The 21,929-nt window shown below is 40.3% G+C and overlaps 1 long non-coding RNA gene across 1 annotated transcript; it reads left to right on the top strand.

Annotated features, from left to right (window-relative positions):
* The first annotated feature begins 7,075 nt into the window (after nt 1–7,075).
* Nucleotides 7,076–11,715, top strand: LOC132895975 (uncharacterized). Its single transcript, XR_009655890.1, has 3 exons — nt 7,076–7,293; nt 7,454–7,552; nt 11,022–11,715. It is a non-coding gene; the product is annotated as an uncharacterized LOC132895975 (long non-coding RNA).
* Nucleotides 11,716–21,929: the final 10,214 nt, after the last annotated feature.

Consider the following 21,929-nt stretch of genomic DNA (forward strand, 5'->3'; position numbering starts at 1 on the left):
CATTTTCTCAGTTTAAACATTTGATATGCCATCTATGTTCTATTCTGAATAAAATATGGAATTTTGAAATTTATACATCATTGCATTCTGTTTTTATTTACAATTTGTACTTTGTCCCAACTTTTTTGGAATCGGGGTTGTAGCTTATTTAAGTATGACCAAAATTTTTAAGCCCAACTTTGTGTGCACATTCCCACCTATGGCCAAGGTTCAGCTTTTTGTGTTTCAATACTGTTCAAACTTAATCATTTTAATGTTTCTTGTAACACATGCACATTTTGCTTACTGTTTAAGCATTTTATTTGTTCTTTTGCTGTTGATATTTTTCCCCATGCCAATCTTCTTCTGAACCCAGTGGTGGGGAAAGCCCTTAAATGCATAATGAATGTCCCTCACTGACTAATCTTATTTTTGCAACAGTTATTAAAAACTTAACATTTAGTTTCAATTCAGAAGGTGTTTAGGCTTAGCTGATGAAATATTTTCAAACATGAACTTGCCTTTAAATCTGAAACACAGGTCTATAGGGCTACAGGAACATTGGCATTCATCTGTAGTTTTCTAGTGTGGGGGCTTTTAAGCCAAAACTTGGTGCTTTTGTTGGCCACAAGCTGAAGGCCTGGCAAGTCAGGGTGTGTAAGAATGTAGGTATGGCACAGCAGGCCACTCCAAAAATCCACCAGAATGCAGGAACATCTACTAAATCCAAAATCTCAAAACCCCCCCCCCCCCCCCCCCATTGTCCATCTCCAGCTGGACGACCCACAGACAAAACACCAGAATGCAGGGGGACAAGTGAATATCAAACTGAATACAAAATTCCCACTTACTGCGTGGTGTGCGGAAAAATTTTGCCGTCGACCCCCCCCCCCCCCCCCCCCCCCAAAAAAAATCTCACTCCAAGGAATTTTGAAAAGTTGGCAGCCCTGCTTTTAGAGGGTGCTAATAATTTTATCTTAGCAAAAAATAAGTAAAAAGAATATCAGGCATAACTTTTAGACAACTTTAAAATCACAAGCAAACCACAAGAAGTTGCTCATTTCGAACACAAGGCTGAAACCCCTGTGGCTAAATGCTATTGTGTTGTAGCCTCTGTAGTGAAGAAGCTAGTTAGCATTGGGACAAACTTTAAGATGGAGGATTTTACACCAATTACAGTTCAGAAATGAAACATGAACATTAATATCCATGACAAGAACACATTACTGACAGTAAATTAATCAAATCAAATCAGAAACATTACATTTTACAATAAAGTTGTATTTTTGGCTAAATATGATTTTAAAAAGTGAGTAACATTTTCAGACAAATAACTACGCCACAGGATCATCACTGAGCCGTACAGCTGCTAGAGAAGCTGCACAGATGAAAGCAAGGGTGCCAATACTTAAATCTTAGTTAGAAGTAGAGAGAATGCTGAGTTTAAAGTTTGTCAAATGGCATTAAAGATCATTTAAAAAAATAGATTTTTTCTGTGGCTGAACATCACATGCCATTCTAATAGGTGTTAGTTACAAATTAGCATTAAACTCTAAGCTAACTTTAGTGACATTAGCTAAATAACTAGCATTAAACATAGCTAGTTTATTATCTATCATTAGCTAATTAGCCTTAGGTTCTAGATAGCTGTCACTTAGCAATCAATCCAAACAAAATTAAACACAAACTTGTAGCTCACTAGAGTTAGCTGAATTAACTAACATTAAGTAGAAGGCCATGTACACACGTAGCCGGGTATTTTTAAAACCGAACATTCCCCCCCCTCCCCGTTTATAAAAATGTTTTATCCACACCACCTCGTCTTCGAAAAAAATCCCTTCCACACAAAACCAAACATCTGCGTTTTCAATCACATTCATAAGCATTCCAAACCTGTAGATGGCATTATTTCCCCAAATCCTACCCCCTAATCACATCACATCTTTGTCCATGCTTAATCTGGCTTCTGCAGTAAACAAAGGTCGCACGTTTGACGTCAGGGCAGATTTGTTGTCATTTTTTTGGCGCAGATTGTGACGTTCTAAAATGCAAAACTCCGGTTATCTCTGTCTACACGAAAAGGCATACACGGAGTTTTCAAAAATCTTCACTTTGCCCGGAGTTTTTTTAAATATTCGTTTTTGATGTGTTTTCATGTGGATGACAGGCCAAAACGTAGAAAAATATCTTCGATTTAGCAGGTACCCGGCTACGTGTGGACGGGGTCGAAGTTTGAAATGCAAAGAGCATAACGTTAAAATCTCTCACGAACGTTAAAAAGCTAGCCTTATTTAAATTAGCTGGATAACCAGCATTAGCTGCTTATTAACGTATTTAGCTTAATAACATTAGCTAAATAAAAATAAACAAAATCATGGGTAAGAAATCTGAAATAAACTTTAACATCATTGAGAAGAAAATATTATGAGGAAAAAGTAAATAAAAACAAATCTGAAATAAATAATTTGATGCTAAATTTGTTACTTTTCCTCTGAAATCTATCAGAAAAATAGAATGCCTTTATTGTCACTATACACATGTACAATGAGATTAAAAGCATCTCCAATAACAGTGCAAACAGCGTGGGGGGGTGTAAGGGGGGTAAGGTGCACAGTCTGAGGTGTATGTGTTGTGTTACACATTATGGAGTGAGGTATTGCTCATTGCACATTATAAAGTATTGCACAGAGAGAGTCACATTATAAAGTATTGCACATTGTAAATTATTGCATGAGAGAGTCACATTATAAAATAAAATATTACACATTTACGAAGTATTGCAAGGTAAGGTAAGGTGCACAGACTTGAGGTGTATGTGTTGTGTGTAAGGTGCACAGTCCTGAGGTGAATGTGTTGCGTTTCACATTATGGAGTGAGGTATTGCACATTATAAAAGTATTGCACAGAGAGAGTCACCTTATAAAGTATTGCACATTATAAATTATTGCACGAAGAGAGTCACATAGTAAAATAAATAGACTATAAAGGCAGAGCATATCCAAGTTCAGGGTGGTTATGGCTTTTGGAAAGAAGCTGTTTTTGAATCGATTTGTCTTTGCCCTGATGCACCTGTAGCGCCTCCCTGAGGGCAACAGGTCAAACAGATCAAAGCCAGGGTGGGAGCTGTCCTTGATAATGTTCTTAGCTCTGCTAAGGCAGCGAGAGGTGTAAATGTCCATCAGGGAGGGGAGAGGGCAGCCGATGATCTTCTGTGCTGCCTTAACTACCCTCTGGAGCCTCTCCCTGTCTACAGCAGTGCAGCTGCCGTACCATACTGTGATACAGTACATCAGCAGGCTCTTGATGGATGAGCGGTAGAAGGTCAGCAGCAGGTTGGAGTTCAGGTTGTGCTTCCTGAGGACTCTCAGGAAGTGTAGCCGCTGCTGAGCCTTCTTAATGACTGCTGTGATGTTTACTGACCAGGAGATGTTGGCGGAGATGAGGACGCCGAGAAACCGGAAGGTGTGGACCCTCTCTACATACTCGTTGTTGATGTAAAGGGGAGCTAGGTCAGTGCTGTGCTTCCTGAAGTCACCGATAAGCTCTTTGGTTTTCTTGGTGTTCAGAGCGAGGTTATTTTCTGAACACCAGGCTGCCAACTTCAGGACCTCCTCTCTGTAGGCTGCCTCGTCTCCTTTTGAGATGAGTCCGACCACTGTGGTGTCGTCAGCAAACTTGATGATAAGGTTGTTGTTGTTGTGGGTCGAACTACAGTCGTGGGTGTAGAGGCAGTACAGGAGGGGGCTCAGCACACAGCCCTGTGGAGAGCCGGTGCTCAGTCGTGGGTGTAGAGGCAGTACAGGAGGGGGCTCAGCACACAGCCCTGTGGAGAGCCGGTGCTCAACATGCGGGTGGAGGAGAAGTGGGGGCCAAGTCTCACAGTCTGGGGCCGGTTGGTAAGAAAGTCCTTTATCCAGGCACATGTGAGGAGGGGAGGCCGAGAGTGTCCAGTTTACTGATAAGGATGTCCGGGATTATTGTGTTGAAAGCTGAACTGTATCCACAAAAAGTATGCGGATGTAGCTCTGCTGCTGCTCCAGGTGGTTCAGCGCAGAGTGTAGAGCTACGGCGATGGCGTCCTCTGTGGATCTGTTTGCGTGATATGCGAACTGGTAGGGGTCGAAGTCTGGGGGGAGGTGGTCTTTGATGTGCTGAAGAACTAGTCTCTCGAAGCACTTCATGATTACCGGAGTGAGGGCCACAGGACGGTAATCATTCAGGCTGGTGATGGGAGACTTCTTCGGCACTGGGATTACTGTAGCTGATTTTAGGCAGGGCGGATGACTGCCTGAGCCAGGGAGAGGTTAAAGATCCTGGTGAGAGTAGGGGCGAGCTGGTGGGCACACGCTCTGAGCACCTTACCAGGTACTCCATCTGGGCCGGCAGCTTTCTTGGGGTTCACTGCCAGGAGCACCCGTCTGACATCATGCTCCTGTACAGTGAATGGGGTGATGTACGAACTGTGTGGTGGTGGGGGCAGGGCTGGAGCAGATGAGTGCTGCTGAGATGTTTCAAAGCGAGCAAAGAAGCGATTTAGCTCCTCTGCCAGCGGCGCACTCCAGTCTCCTGTTGACGCATCACAGTCTCTGAAGTTTGTGATGTCTTGTATGCCCCGCCACACCTCCCATATGTTGTTGCTGGACAGGTGGGACTCTATACGCAGCCTATGGTCCGCCTTGGCTTTTTTAATTTCTTTTTTAATTTAAAACAAGATTATAGATCAGAAATAAACTTGTTGACAGGTATTCTATTCAGAATAGCCGCTCGAGTTAAAGATGTTTTTATCATGGCTCTGTTTTTTTCGCGAGTGATTCGTAAATCGTTTAATCCTCATGACATCAGACGCGTTTCTGAAGAACCTGCACTTCAAAAGCAGATGTTTACACCAGTGATGGTCTTCACTCGGAGTTATGTGGTTGGAGCAGATGAACACTAATCCCTACTGAAAACACACGGGATTTAAATCAGTTTAAACAGATACCTGCAGTTTGAACACACAATCAGCTCCATAAGTATTGGCGCCCACCATAGAATATATTAATGATATATAAAACACATTAGTGATATTTTGAGTTTTAAACATTTCGAGATGCTTTATAGGGGTATGTCATTTCAACAAAATCTTTGGCTCATTTTTTCCATTTTTCCAGTAAAACACTAGTTTCAAAAGTATTGGCACCTCACAATAAATATTTATTGAAGCCTAGATGTTCCTCATGAAACTGAAACAACACTGCACTCCTTCTTGTGATGTCTAACAAGGTTCAACAAATGTCTAGGAAATCTTTAAAGTGGAAAAAATTATTCTCTGTTAAAATTGTTGTGTTTTTGCATGCAGACATTTTCTTTAATTCGCAACACAAGGATTCAACGGAGTTGAAGTTCATAGTTTGTTCTGAATGATAGGTTTTGTGTTCTGCATTGTCTTTCTTTTTTTTTTTGGTAGAAAAGGCTGAGGTGTAACCTCCTGGCAGAAATCACCAGGCTTTAAGTTTTAAAAACTCCTGGCGTTTACAGAATTCCCATTGGGTTTTTTTTATCTTTCCTTGTATTCAGTTTTCACCAGATGCACTAATGGTGTGCAAGGATGAGCATTTGTTTTCATTTCTTTTGTTTAATTGTTAGTTGTGTCAACACTTTTGGCATATAGTTTTGAGAGAAAATACAACTGATTGATTGATTGATTGATTGATTGATTGATTGATTGATTGATTGATTGATTGTAAATGCTACACCCCTATAAAGCATATCCATATTTTTAAAACTCAAAATATCACTAATGCATTTTATATATAATTTATATATCATCTATATCAATCAATCAATCAACCAGTCAATTAATTAATTAATATACAAAACTTAACAAAGCTCATGTTCACACAAGCATTAACTGATTGATTGATTGATTGATTGATTGATTGATTGATTGATTGATTGATTGATTGATTAAAACTTGTATGAAAGTGATTTTTGTTTGAAGAAAACTAAATCATTTTAGTTTGTGTATTTTTATGTAATTTTGGGTTGTTGTGTGTACTGTTTATTTATTCTTTTGAAAGTTGTTGTGTGTAAATGCTTTTTTGTGGCTAAATTAAACTAAAATTTTGTCATATTTTGCTGGTTTGTTCATGCTTATGTGGATATGTTAATAAACGCCAATCAGCTATAAATTACTAAGCATGTTTAAGGCATTTACCTACAGCCACGCCAACAAAACTCAAGGCAGGGAACTGAAAACAACAAAATGGCAACTAAATGGTGAATGAACATCTCCTAAGCCTGGTATGTGCTAAATCTTCCAGTGATGCAGCGTGTTGGCTACCAAAGAGACATAGTTTTATCGGGGCACCATTAATTTTGTCTTGATTGAAAGACTGGTCTTATTTGTCTTAATGTATGTATTTGTTTTGGAATCACTTTCATTAAAGAGATCATTAAATTTGTGTGTATCTTGACCGAGTAATCCATACATAACCACACAGGAACGTATCAACAGTCATGTGATTTGAAGACAATTAATCGACTCCTTTTACACAAATTAACACAAACTCAGGAGCGAAGAGCACGATCCGAATGTTTTTCCAACTCTGTGGAATTTCATGAATCCCAAATTCCTTGTGTAAATGCTCCTGTTGACCATCTACAAATAAATTCATTTATATCCAGTTTGATAAATGAAGTCCATAGATGGAAATGTGGGCGTGTCCAAACTTTGTATATTTGAGTCTATATATGGAAGGAAGTCTTAAACAGGAAGAAGGAAGTGGCCGTCGTTTGTGTGCAGCGTGCCTGAGTGTGTTTGGGATTGTCAGAACCCTAACTATAAACTCTTTGCTCTTTCTAGCGTGTCTTTTATACAAGTTCGTACATGAGCCCGAAGACATGATTTTATATTTATTAACAGGAAGTAAAAGAGTATATTACGTTTTATTGTTGCTTTTTTAAAAACACATGAATGATTAAGGCTGTGACAGGAGCAGGATGCAACTGAGGCTTGTTTCAACCTGTGTGTTCTTCTTCAAATCAGCTCCAAGTCAACAAACACCCCGAGTAATTAATCACGTTCGTTACACTCGGCCTGACAGCGTGTGCTGTGTGTGTGGAGCATTCTGGTTCTCCTGCACAGGTACAGAGCTTGGGGTGCACTTTTATAGGAAATTAATCAACGTTGGTGCAGTAACAGGAACTCTGCTTCATCACACCACCGTGTCGTTGATTATTTTACCACAACAGCAACAAACCACAGTGTTTATTTATCCTGTACATGCTGCAGTGATTCAGCAACAAAAAATCAACTGTACACAATTTTTTAAGGTAATGAAGCGAGCAAGTGAGTCTGGAACTTTTCTACAAAGATAGACCCAAATCTTTATGTATCTGCTTCTCTTTTGACTCATGTTTAAATAAACACTTTTGTAAAATAGTTGCAATTTAAAGCGTTTAAACTGTTAATTTACTTCCTGCATTCACCAAGGAGGCGGGGATCAGGGGGCGGAGTCATGCTACACTGCACTGAGGAAAAAGACGATCCAAGATTGCAGCTTCCAGAATGTTCCAGTGTTCACCTACAGCTGTGTGTAGAGTTGATGATTGAAGGTTTATTAAAGTTGGCGGAGGTTGTGTTTTCACCTCCGTTTGTTTGTTACTTGCGAAAATCGGAGATGTTTGTACGTATGTTGATCTGTCCGTTTGTTTGTTGGTGCTCTAGCGTCGTCATTTCTTGTCCAATCTTCACCAAAATGCACAGGACAACTCACTAGGGTCACACAAAGGCATCGTTAGTTTTTGGTGAGTCAAGGTCAAAGGTCAAAGTCACCAAGGTCAAGTCTTGTAAAAACACCTAATTGGCCATAACTTCCGTTTCTTTGTGATTTTCGCAAGTATCGTGCTCTGCACAACTTTTCGTTTGTTTTGTTTTTTTCCAGTGTAACTCAAAGTAATGAACGGATTTTGATGACATGTTGAGGAAAGGTGGTCCGTGGGCCCAGGAACAATTAATTAGATTTTGATGTAAATCCTACCATGTGGTTTGGTGGAGATATGAACTCTACTGAGTGTCCTAGTTTATATTTTAAAAAATGTTTTGAAAAAATTTTTCGATAGATTTCCAGAATTTTCCATCTTAGGAAAATCTAATTTTGTTGTTGGTATTTTTTGTTTGTTTTCACTATCAGTCAAGGTCTGACCATGTTAATTCACTCAGCTGCTAGTTTAATCGCAGCATATCACAGTTAGCTAGATTTTTTTTTAATGTGGTAAAACGTTAGCAAACATGTCTTATGTCAGTAATAGCCTACTGATAGCTATAAGTGCTAGCTTGTAAGTAAATGTTACTACTTCACAAATGTGCTAGTTTGCATAAGATTTTTTTTTCCAAGGTGGGAATGTTGTGTGTTTACAGAAGAAACCTTTATTCGTCAGATGCACAGTTCAAGCACAGTGAAATTCATCCTCTGCATTTAACCCATCTGAAGCAGTGAACACATGCGCACACACTCAGAGCAGTAGGCAGCCACACCAGAGCACCCGAGGAGCAGTCAGGGGTTCGGTACCTCACTCAAGGGCACTTCAGCCCTAGGCCACCCCACGTTAACCTAACTGCATGTCTTTGGACTGTGGAGGAAACCAGAGCAACCCCACCCAGAACATGTAAACTCCACACAGAAAGGCCCTCACCGGCCGCTGGGTTCGAACTCGGAACCTTCTTGCTGTGAGGCAACCGTGCTAACCACTACACCACCGTGCCGCCCATGTTGTTGCAGCATGTTGTTAGAACATTACAGCCTGATTGCACGCTGTCCAGACAATGTCCAGCTAACGTTCTGAAGTTGGCCGTCATTGCTAGCAGCGTTTAAAATGTTCAGAAAACCGAGCACCAGCTCCACACCGCCCCAACTGACAAGACTTTTGCACTTTTCTTGCTGCCTTTTTCCGATTTGTGTTTTTGAATGTTACAAATATCCATCTAAGGAGAGGAACATTTAAGTAACTTATGATTGTGAGTGTTACATCTCACAGTAGCTCCTCCCCCTAAAAACATCCAGTTAAAAGAATCTCATTTACAAACATTATGTTGCGCTGACATCATTACTAATGATTCATAGCATTAAACCTGAGACATTTGTAACGTTAAGTCATATTTGGGTAACGGTTTTGCAACAAAATAATGTTAGCTAAACTAGCAAGCTAGCTAGCCAGCAGGTTAATCCTCAGTAATCTCCAGTTTCTCTGTGATGGACTTCATGGTGTTTATCTTGCTATTGCAGTTGGAAAATGCCTAGGTTCTTATATCATAGACTTGGAGCTTCTCTTCCCACAACTCAATCAGGTGTTCTTCACGTTCCTGCCTCCAGAAACCAGACATTTTCATTATAAACCCTCTGACTAAAGTGAGTAGTGGACAGTTAGTGAACCTGACATCAAAGAAAATCAAGCGCGCTGATGTTCCACATGCGAGTATACACTCAGGTGTCAAGAATGTTGCAGTTTGTTGGAAAATGGTGCGCATTAGTCAGACTTTTCACAACTCCACCAAACTCAACTGGATGTCAAACTCCTTCATCCCACAAACACCTGAAGGCACACACTGATCAACAGTTGGTGTTGGTTGGAGTTGGTCAGTGTTTGTCTAGGCACCATGCAGCCACCTTTACACGTTCCTCAGTACTCCCTCTGGGTCAGGGTTCTGAGTAGAATCCATCAACCGAGTCGTTTTTCCATCAGAAACAGTTCCAACTCTTTCAACAGTAGAACTAAAAATGTTTAACTCTCCAATGAACTTTTAAAGAAACTTTAATCTCAGATGTTGATACGGACCAAGATAGTGAGCTGTTTAATGCCCAGGTTGTAAATTTGTTAGATTTAGAAGAAGCTAAGTCCTCTAAAATTATCTAAAGAACCCTTTTTGTAAGAGTGGACCAAGAAGTTAAATTTTACATTTATATGAATTAATGTGTTGTACTGACAGGGAAAGTGTGCCATACAAACTTCAGATCACTGCTCAGTATTTTCTTCTTTGCATCTAGAACCTTTCAGGACTTTAACCTTTTACTTCTTATCCTTGGTGGTATGTAGGAAAAAAGGTTCTTAAAGGGTTCTTTAACTGTATATAGAACTCTTTCTTTTATGAGGAACATTAATTACATTTTTGAAGCGTGTTCAAACAAGCCAGCTGACAGAGAAGGATAACGTTCCTGCAAAGTTTTAATAACATAGATAAGTATAAAACCTGTGTGTGTGTGTGTGTGTGTGTGTGTGTGTGTGTGTGTGTGTGTGTGTGTGTGTGTGTGTGAGAGAGAGATGATGTCACTATAACCATATGTGGATTATTTTCCAATAACAGCACATCCCCAGGTCTTTTATTCCTCTTTCACCACAGCAATCTGCCAAATATTAAAATGTTGTATTCATTAAAGGACGTTTTATCCATTTAGAGTTACATTTAATGTTCTTGAAACAGGTTAGTTCCTGTTCTCACTCTCCTTTTCTCTTTCTTGACATTAAAAAGACAGAACAACACGTTCACCGAGAAACTACAAAGCGTACTTGTAAAATTATCTCTGTCCTGAAGACGTCGGAAAATTTAAATTGTTACAAAGCGCTGAAACTGGAGACTCCTTCCATATAGATGAAATAAACATCTCGTTAAAGAAAACTTCACCGTATCAGTGGTTTAATTTAATGTGTTTATTATTATCAGAGTGTCTGCGGTGCACATCCTGGGGAATGAGCTGTTGCTATGGAAACCGTAATGTATTACGATTAGTGCGTTAATATAAACCTGCGACTTGCAGCTAGAAGCGTTAAAGCTTCAAACCCAACATCTACTCACACTTTTGAGGAACTCTTCAGCAAATAGAACCAATAAACAACTGTGTTCTGGTTAATAGATTTACAACACGTTCAACAAAAGAAAGTTATGGGTTGTTAAAGCAGAGCTGTACATTAGCTGTTAATGAGGCCTTAAACAACAGCACTCTGTGTGTGTGTGTAGCACTAATGTCTTTACAGCCCACCATAACATCATGCTAATGTCCTTTCAGAGTCGCAGCTCTTCCCACACCGGTGCTGCTGCTGTCGTCTCCTACAGTAGCTCTGTCCTGAGAGAAAGATCGAGGTTAGATCACATCTCATGTCGAGTCAGAACGTCGCTGTGCTACATTCAAATCCCAAGACAGCACCAACAATAGAGCACGGCGGTGGAACTGGCGTTAGCACCAGTATCGTTTTCCACCTCTGGGATGCGTTCTGAAAGCCATCCTTTTGACTTTGACACGTCCTCCGAGTCGGCGTACAAATGGATGAGGACGGCTGTGAAACCTGCAGCGTTCCTCCGACAATGAAGAACTTTTAATTTGTCTCTGTTAAACCCTGCCTTTAGACCCATTGTAACATGGAGTTCTCAAAGTTCCCGGGCTTGTAAAAGAATCCGGTGGATGGCCAGCGAAGCTTGATAGCCATGGTTACAGGTTAATACAGATCACAAACGGGGCGGAGCTTGCTATTGCGTCCTTTGTTGGACAGATAACAAAGATGCATCTGGCTTTACTCCTGCACCTTTTGTCCCGTTCAGTTACACCATTAACATCACTGAGCTGCAGCTGGGACGCTCCAACACCGAGTCTGACCTTTGACCTCACTCTGAACTGCTTCGGTACCGTGGTTAAAGGAGCGGAGGTTGGGCTTTGAGTCTGAAACCAATGCTTTATTTATTTATTTATAATTCTAAATCACAAAATCTGTCCAAAATCATCCAAAAGTAACTGAATAAAATATTTATTGTTGTCTTTCAATTAACACTATTATAATTAAAGTATCACCAAAACACCTTATGCTGTATTTTGTACAATATCCAAAGCCAGTGGTGGAAAAATTACATAAATGTACTGAGGTACTGTGTTTAAGTGCTGTGTTTTATAACACTGCAGGTAAACAGGGAACATTCTGACAATTAACCTTCAGCTGATATTCTTACAAATGTTTTATTGTTGTTGTTGTTGTTGTTGTTGTTGTTGTATTGGGAATTTTTCAAAGTTTGGCATTTATTTATGCAAATGAGCCTTTGATTGATTAAATACTTCTAACTGACATGGTCTTTGGATAAGGCTAGAATTAAAATATTTATTGCACTGTGAAGACGAGAGAGAGAGAGAGAGAGAGAGAGAGAGAGAGAGAGAGAGAGAGAGACTGTTACAGAAAAGTTTGTTGGAAAGTCATTTATTTGTTGTTTAATCAAGAAAGTGCTCCATTTTTTCAGTATAGAATTAATGTTTGTTTCTTTGTTTTGCCTTTATTTTACCAGGACGTCCCAATGAGATAAAAAAAATCTCTTTTACAAGAGAGACATTGGGGAAGCCATGGCCTAATGGCTAGAGAAGCTGCCATTATATATAACATATATATAAAATACAATATATATAATACCATACATCACCAACATCAATCATAGGCAGAAAAGCAGCTTCCACAAGATTTTTCTGAGCCATAAAAGTAAAACAAGATTTATTTTTAAAATAAAAGCCAACCTTCACTTTGAGCTTCCTAACTAGATTAGCAATATCTACATTAAACAAAAACTTCCATATGCATCTATCCATATACACTAATCTGTGTACGAGGAAACCCTTTCAACTGATTTACCATCAGATACGAAAATGTGAAAATCATCAAGCAACTGTGAGCGAGCTTTTGAAAAGATCATGAACATGAACTTTGTTTTAAGGCCAATTTTAAACTACGGAGAGCAGTTTGTAATGACTGTAACGCACTCTGAAGCTCTGGTTCTGCCTGTACTATGGTACTATAGAGGGAGTGTGCATATATATATATATATATATATATATATATATATATATATATATATATATATATATATATATATATATATATATCAGGCCTAGAAATGCATATATTTTTTCACCAGCCAGCCGGACTAGTTCCCTTCCAAAGTAACTCGCCAAACAGAAAATCAAATCGCCAAAATTTGTTCATGTATGAATTTTACTTCTGTCAAAAATAACGCAAAAGAGAGTAGTTACCATTGTTCATGACTAATGTGCATTTATTTCAAGACCCAAGTATTTTGATACTGTTGTTAAATACATAAATGAGAACAACACAGAGCACCATAATATAATATCAACAAATAATAATATATTGGAAAACTTGGCAACCTGGTGTATGAGTACTGAAAGCAAATATACTTACTATCATGACTATAGCACCCAAAATATGTCCAACATGCTTTCTGTGGGGCGTGGCCAAGCGTCGGTCTGTGAATGGAGGGCGGAGTCAGGGAAGGTAAGTGGTGGAATCATTGCACCTGATGGGGATTAACCTGTGTTTGTGTGTCTTCCCCAGTGACCGCGCCCTTTAAAAGGAGAGGAGAGCAGAGAAAGGGAGCTCTCTCTCCCCAACCAGAACACGTGTGTGTGTGTGTGTGTGTGTGTGTGTGTGTGTGTGTGTGTGTGTGTGTGTGTGTGTGTGTGTGTGAGTGAGTGTGTGTGTGCGCGCGCGTGGCTGGGAAGTGATAAAAGGCTGAAAAGCTAGCAATAAATAGTTCATTGAGAACTCAGTTCTAGCCTGCCGTGCTTCTCTGCTCCACCCACCTGGTCCAATACTACACGTGATTACCGCGATATTCAACGAGATGCGTTATACGCTTGCGCAGTAGTGAAAAAACCGACAGCCTGACTCATACATGATATGATTCGGAATTCTTCTGTATTTTCCGTCCTGCCGATAAACACATTGATTAACACAGACACGGCACATGCTTAATATGTGGCGGTTTTAGTTGACAGTGTGTCTGAATCTTCGCTTCATATATATTTTTTATTTTCAACTAGCCAGCCGGGCTGGCTAGTGACAGGAATTACCCGCCAAATGACAAATTAAGTCGCCTCAGGCGACCGGACCACTGCAAATTTCGAGCCCTGTGTATATATATATATATATATATATATATATATATATGAGTATTATCAGCATAGAAGTGTATTTTTTGCTTGAATGTCCTTCCCCAAATCATTTATAAAAATAGAAAATGAAACAGGTCCCAGAATGGAACCCTGAGGGATACCTTTAGTTATCAGAAGAAAAACAGATTTATGGTCCTCTGCATAGACACACTGGGTTTGATTTAGGAAATAATTTCTGAAGCATTTAACAGCCTTAGAACTGAAACCAATTTTCCTAAGTTTGTTCAACAACAATTCAGGATCCACTGAATCAAATGCCTTCGATGGATCCACAAATAAGGCACCAATCAGATCATTTATCACAACCATACAACCACAGCTGCCGTAATTGTACTGTACCCAGTTCTAAATCCTTAAAATATACTTATCAAGTAAAAATTGTTTTCGCTACAAATTGACTTGAGATTCAAGAATCGTAACTAAAACTGACAGTTTAGAAATTGAACTGTAATTTTTCAATCAAGCATGATCAGCATTTTAAGAAATTCTGCCTCATATCATTTTGATTAGCAATAAGAGTAAAGGAGTAAAAATTTTTAAAATATCAAGCAGCTCATCTAGATACTGAGATTTGTGGTTCTCAATAATGAAAAAAAAAGATTTTGAGAAAATAGTTTAAAATTTTAATTTTTTGAACTTTAGTTGGTGTACAGTACAGTTAGTTCTCCTGTAGTGACTTTAGTCACCATGGAGGCAGGCCATTTGGAGTAGCCTGCTGAACTCTCTTTTATCCTGAGTTGCCCTCTTCGCTTGGTCAATATTCACTCCTAACAGGTTCGCTACTTTTTGCCAAGGATCCCTATAATATCGTCTTGTGTGCAGGGCAAACAGTATCTTTTTCGTGAGTCTCTGGTTCTCGCCCCTACATACGTGGGCAGTCCATTGGAGGTGCTGGAAAGTAATAGTGTCCCTGATTGGTTTTGTTTTCGTTATTCTTCTAATATCGTTATTAGAGTAAACAAAATGGAACTCATCATCTGTGTCATCCTTCCTGCGCCAACCTCCCTTCACCATACTTCGCAGACATTGTGACCAGCACGTCTCAAGTTTGGCAATTTGTTGTTCACTCGGTAGCCATGCTTGGGTACCATATACGAGTCTTGAACGAACACATGCTTCTAGGATTTTTCTTCTAGTAGCCATTGCCACCCTGCAGTCTGTCAACACGTCTCTCATCTCATTGAATTTTGCTATCGCACTAGCTATTCTGTGTTCAGTAAAACACACATCCTCTGTATTGCTTACAGTCTGGCCCAGGTAAGTAAATACTCTCACATTCTCAATGGGTTGACCATTCAGACTCAACAGCGTTTGTTCTCGTGCAAGGATTGGATCATTAAACACTTGGGTTTTTGTTTTCTTCATCGATATCATCAGGCCAAAGCGGTGGCATGTCTCATTTAGTATGGTAAGCACTTTCTCAGCCTCGCTTATCGACTTAGAAAAGACAACTACATCATCTGCATATGCGATCCATTTGATGGCTTCCGTCCCTCGTGTATAGCCTTGTCTCTGTTGCATCCTATTAGTGCAGAGGTATGATGTGTTGTACTCAAAGTCACCGCCCCACCCAGCTAGGTAGATCTTGTCAATTTCACTAGTTGCAACCTTCAACACGAAGTCGAAATAGTAGTTAAACAGGCACGGGGATTCCTGGCCTCCCTGCCGGCACCCTGAGCTGATCTTAAACTTGCTCTTCATACCACTTACTGATGCGGTGGTGTTCAAATACAGTGCCTGGAGTATAGTTATAAGCCGCTCTGCACCTGTTCGCACTCTTAGCACTTTAAACAACAAGTCACGTGGCACGTGGTGATACGCAGCACTCAGATCAATGTAGGTCGCAACAATAGGATCCTCATACTTTTCAATCACCACCTTTAGGATGAATATTGCATCTGTTATAGACCAGTTACGGCGGAAGCCATATTGAGTTTCACTGATGTGCTCTTCGTAAGCTTCCTTTAGTCTACAGATTACGATTTTTGCAAGGATATGGCTCATATTTGCACCGATTGAGAGTCCACGATAATTTGCCGCAACATTCATTTTGCCTTTCTTGTACAAGGAGATAATATTAGAGTGGAGCCAGGATGCAGGAACCTTAACAAGTGTCCATATAAATACCATAAGGGACTGGATCATCCCAAGAAGCTGCTTGCTCTTGTTATACTTTAGGCCTTCCGTTTTAAGCTTGTCAGTTCCGGAGCTCTTGTTGTTTTTGAAACTCTTTATAGCAGCGTCTACCTTCTCCTCGACTGGTTCTTCTTCATTAACCCTCATCCTACCATGCTATTTTACACCTTAATCTTACCATGTGGGGTCCGTTTGGACCCCAGTACTTTTCTTTAAAATTAAAGCTTATAAAGACAAAATCACCAGATAAGTTTTGTTCAGAACATCTTGTATTAATAACAGCAATACACTAAAGGGCCCAAGGCATAAAGAACACGCTTAACCTTCATCCTACCAGCCAATTTTACATACACAAACTACCAGGCGGGGTCCGTATGGACCCCAGGAGGGAATACCTTGAAATCAATGCAGTAAGAACCAATTCAATGCAGCAAACAGACATAACTTTATTGAAGAACAAAATCCACTATGGCTGAATATCAATGATGTATTATAAATGCAATAACATTGCAATAATATTGCAATAACTAGCATACATGTAGCAAATTATAGCGCCACAAAAAAAATTGGCATTATATACATGATTTTTGCAGCTCATGCAGCTGTAAAACATTCTGGATTACAACTTAGGTCTTTTCTTACAGAATTTAAAACAAAAAAGTAATTGTAAAATATTTTAGGGCTTTTGTTTTGCAGCCTGTGCTTATTGCAGCAGTGGGGTCCACACGGACCCCAAGAAGGAATGCCTTGGTAGTTTCATTATGGAACATAAAAGAAATAAAAGAAGTTAACTTTCAGTGTGCTATTCAATTATAAAATGAAAGACAGATAAACTTTACTCTGGGGTCCGGTTGGACCCCAGTAACAAATTAATTATACCTTCACAATGCAAAAAGCTGATCTTCCGGTGCTTTAGTGTTTTAATTAAGACATAAATTCCGACAAATTCATAAAACGGTGAGGCAGTATGTCACATATTTTTAAAATGGCAAACAAACATATAGGTGCGGGGTCCAGATGGACCCCACTTGGTAGGATGAAGGTTAATTGCAGTTAATTCTTCCCATAGGTGTGGATATTCAGTTGGGTGTGAGAGTTCTGGTGGGGTTGCTAGCATTCGCGGCTCAAAGTGCTTTTTGAAATGGGATTTGAGTTCGGTCTTAGAGATTGCATTCATTGGGTTGGTCTTGAGAACTTTGAACTTCTTTACTAAGGCAAACTCTTTTTCCACAGCCCTTGCTTTTGCAGCAGAGTTGATCTTCTCGGCCATTTCTCTGAAGTATTCATTCTTTAGTTGTTTTCGGCGCAGTTTAATGACCTTCTGTAACTCTTTCATTTTGCCTTGTTCTTTACACTTCTGTAGGTCCCTTATCATCAACTGCAGGACATCGTCCTCCCAAGGTTCTTTCTTCTTTACAGAGTCAGCTGTTGGACATGTTTCTTCAACACTTTCCCTTACCGCTCTGACAATTTCTTCATTCAGCTCATCTATGTTATTGATTTCAAGCCCTTCTAGTCTACAGTCCAGTTTCTCTGTTAACATGCATTGTAGGTGTGGGCTATCTCTAAGCACCCGAAGGTCCACAGGGAGTTTCCCTGAGTGATCTTTGTTAGTGAACTTCAAGTGTCAAAGACACTTTTTTATAGTCGGGAAGGCAATGTTCATCATAAGGAGTCTATGATCTGTGTCGAACAGCACTGACGGACCGATATATACTCTACAGGAGCGGACGAACCTTGATACCCATTTTGTCATGCAGATGTAGTCGACTCGTTTCCACTTGCCTGTTGCTGCATGTCGCCACGTATCACAGTGGATCCTTTTCGATCAGAAAAAGCTGTTTAGTATGCACATCTGGTTCTTCAAGCACCAGGCTAGCATATTTTTGCCATTCTCATTGGTTGCAACTCCGTCCAAGTTACTGTGACCAAGTACTATGTCCCACGCCCCTGTTTCTTTACTGCTGGTACCAATGGTTGCATTGAAATCGCCAAGTGTTATGACTTTGAATTTGGGATTCTCATCTAGCTCAGTCTTCGCTTTCCTCAATGTAGAGTAAAAGGCACTCTTTGACGAGCTTGATTTGGTGGAGTCAGTCGGTGCATATACTTTCAGAATAGCTAGCCACATACCCTTCACACACACTGTTGCAGATATTATCCTCGCAGGAAAATGTTCCTTGTAGCATTCTAGTTTCACATGTGGTGCAAGAAGTATTCCAACTCCATGTTCGTGTTTCCATTTATGGCCACTCCAAACAGTGACCAACCCTTTATTGACTCATCATCGAAGGTCATTGATCCAGACACATTGCGCCTGACCTCTTGCATTGCCAGGATGTCTAAACCCAGATCACAGGCGGTCTTCACAATCGTGGCAAGTTTCAAGTCGTCTTGTAGGGTTCTAACATCAATAGTAGCTATGCGGATATTATTGCATTGTGTTCCGAAGCCTTTTCGAGATGAGATGTTTGCAGTCCGGTTGAGAGTTCTAGTACCCGATGTTTCGGTGGACAGCGACAAACTGTCACAGCCGGTAGCACATTTTTCGACCTCAGCCCGGCTGGGAACTGAGGGACGCGTCTGTGTGGTCTGTGAGGTTTATAAAGGAAACTGCTGTGTGTCTCATAATGACATGGACAGTACATTAACATTTACATCAGGAGACAAGCTGTTCAGTGATCTACACCATGACGTGATTGTGAAGTGGGTGGAGCTTAAAGCTTTCTTCAGAGTTGCTAAGATTTAGCTAATGTGGTGGAAATGAGTGGATGAAAATAAAAACGGTAAAATAAGCTTTTTTTCACTATCGATGCAGCTTTATTCCAAAATTCTGAAAAATGTTTGACCGAATTTATCATTTTTTACTTGTGGTGTCTCACCTTCATTATATTTCTGTTCTTTTTTATTTTAGTTACTATGTTGAAACCATCCAAATAAATCTATACCAATTTATTGATTTTTATTCATTTAAGATTCTTCAATTACATAAATAAAAAATTTCATGAGGAATTTGTGGAAATAGTAAGAAATGGTACAAATGCTAACCCCGCCTTTAACCCCACCCACAACCCTAACCTTTTAACTCTGCCCTTAGCCCTGCCCTTAACTCCTCCCACAATACATAACAATGACATCATAAGAAAGAGTCCAAACACTTCCTCTGCCCTTAGCCCTGCCCTTAACTCCTCCTACAATACATAACAATGACATCATAAAAAAGGGTCCAAACACTAGTTCTGCCCTTAACTCCTCCCACAATACACAACAATGACATCATAAGAAAGGTTCCAAACACTAACTCTGCCCTTGGCCCTGCCCTTAACTCCTCCCACAATACATAACAATGACATCATAAGAAAGGGTCCAAACACTAACTCTGCCCTTAACTCCTCCCACAATACACAACAATGACATCATAAGACAGGTTCCAAACACTAACTCTACCCTTGGCCCTGCCCTTAACTCCTCCCACAATACATAACAATGACATCATAAGAAAGGGCCCAAACACTAGCTCTGCCCTTCGCCCTGCCCTTCGCCCTGCCCTTAACTCCTCCCACAACTCAAACCTTGATGTGATGTTATAAAAAATGTGCTCATAAGAAAAGGTACAAACAATTGTCCCGCCCCTTGACCCCACCCATGACGCTAACCTTTGTGACCTGTTATAATATTCTGTGTAAATTTGGAGCTTGAATCGATTAAACACTTGATTCCAGTCAACTCGAGGATAATTCGAATGATCTCTTTACACATTTATTCATGTGACCCCTCACTTCTCTCTTACGTGTAAATCTTTTTGTACTTTTCACCTCTTACTCATGAGTTACATGTTGGCTCTCGGTATGAAAGGTGACATTGTGTTTTTCCTACAATGAGGTCCTTCACCAGTGCGATGCTGTCATGTTTTCCAAGAACATTTTGAAATGTAAGAGGCTTTCTTCCCCGTCTCGCGTCCGTCTTGCCCGGACCTGTTTAAATGTATCTTTGCAGAAAGCCATGAAACAATTTAAGCTGATACTGCCAGTTTCAATTACTAAACCATGCACTCGCACTCATTATGCTATCAATCTTCCATCTCCTGCACATGTCGTGTATTCATGCTAATCTGCTCAAAAACTAAATCCACAGCTAAAGTGGGAATTTATTGATGAAAAACACTCCTGAAGGGTGCAGGAAGAAATGATGGAACTTGTGTTGAAGTTTTACAGAGACACAGATTCATGCTAAACAAATGACATTAAATGTAACCATAAACAGATAAAAAATCAAAAGCGACGTGTCATTTTTAATGAATTGTGATCATTGGCAAACTGCTGTTATTAATTAATGAATGTGTTTCTGGTGGTCTGTAATGGGAGTTTAATGGGAATGTGTTGTTCCTAATGGGTTCTACTGTTTTTCTTGTGGTCTGCAATGGAAGTTTAATGAGAATGTGTTGTTCCTAATGGGGTTTAATGTGTTTCTGTTCATCTCTAATGGTGTTTTAATGGGAATGTGTTGTTCCCTTTAAGGGTTAATGAGTTTGTAGTGATCTGTAATGCCTGTTTAATGGAAAGTGGTCTTTCTAATGAGTCGAGTCAAGTCAATTTATTTATCTCATGCTTTTAACAAAGACATTGTCGCAAAGCAGCTTTACAGAAAAATAAAGACTTTTTATTATGAAGTGATAATATTATCCCTAATAAATTCATTTATGGGCGGCACGGTGGTGTAGTGATTAGCGCTGTCGCCTCACAGCAAGAAGGTCCTGGGTTCGAGCCCCATGGCCGGCGAGGGCCTTTCTGTGTGGAGTTTGCATGTTCTCCCCGTGTCCGCGTGGGTTTCCTCTGGGTGCTCCGGTTTCCCCCACAGTCCAAAGACATGCAGGTTAGGTTAACTGGTGACTCTAAATTGAGCGTAGGTGTGAATGTGAGTGTGAATGGTTGTCTGTGTCTATGTGTCAGCCCTGTGATGACCTGGCGACTTGTCCAGGATGAACCCCGCCTTTCACCCGTAGTCAGCTGGGATAGGCTCCAGCTCGCCTGCGACCCTGTAGAACAGGATAAAGCGGCTAGAGATAATGAGATGAGAAATTCATTTATCCCTAATGAGTAACCCTGAGGTTACGGTGTTGAGGAAAAACTCCCTCAGACGACACGAGGAAGAAGCCTTGAGAGGAACCAGACTCTAAATGGAACCCATCCCCATCTGGGTGATTACAGATAGCGTGATTATAAATAACTCGCTTCTATAACTGTGTCCTATAGAGTCACAAAGTACAACTGTGTCACCAGGAAATTCATTACAGTTTAACAGGAAGTCTGTTTTGTTGAAGTTATTAACTGTTCACTGATGGAGACTTGAGTGTAAAACTGTTCAGCCATCGAAGCAAAACTGTATGTAAGTGCCCAGAGTGTGTCTTTGGACTGTCCATACGGGGACCATCCTCCACAGGAGCGATGTGATGAGACTCCAGCCAGAAGTAGGGCATTAGGATGGATCAGGCAGGTCCGAGAGCAGGAGAGGTTCAGCACCACTGGGGTCTCAGGATCGACGTGAAGGAGAGAGAGATAGAAGCACAGGTTGTTAGGTTCGCCCAGTGTCACCTAATGGTGAAGAACAGTGTACATTGTGCGCTGAGTGAAAGCAGGGACTCCGGAGAGACTAACTATGACAGCATAACTAAAGGGGAGAGTCAGAAGGTAACACAGACATGAGGGAGCTCTGGGACATAAAGTAGCAGCCACTACACCAGCCTTTCTCAATCGGGGTGCCGTCTGGCTTTGTTGGGGGTGCCATTAAAAAATTATATATTCTAACATTGAAATAAATAAAATGAATTAAAATTCC

The sequence above is a fragment of the Neoarius graeffei genome, chromosome 13, assembly GCF_027579695.1.
Source record: "Neoarius graeffei isolate fNeoGra1 chromosome 13, fNeoGra1.pri, whole genome shotgun sequence".
NCBI classification, from domain to species: Eukaryota; Metazoa; Chordata; class Actinopteri; order Siluriformes; family Ariidae; genus Neoarius; species Neoarius graeffei.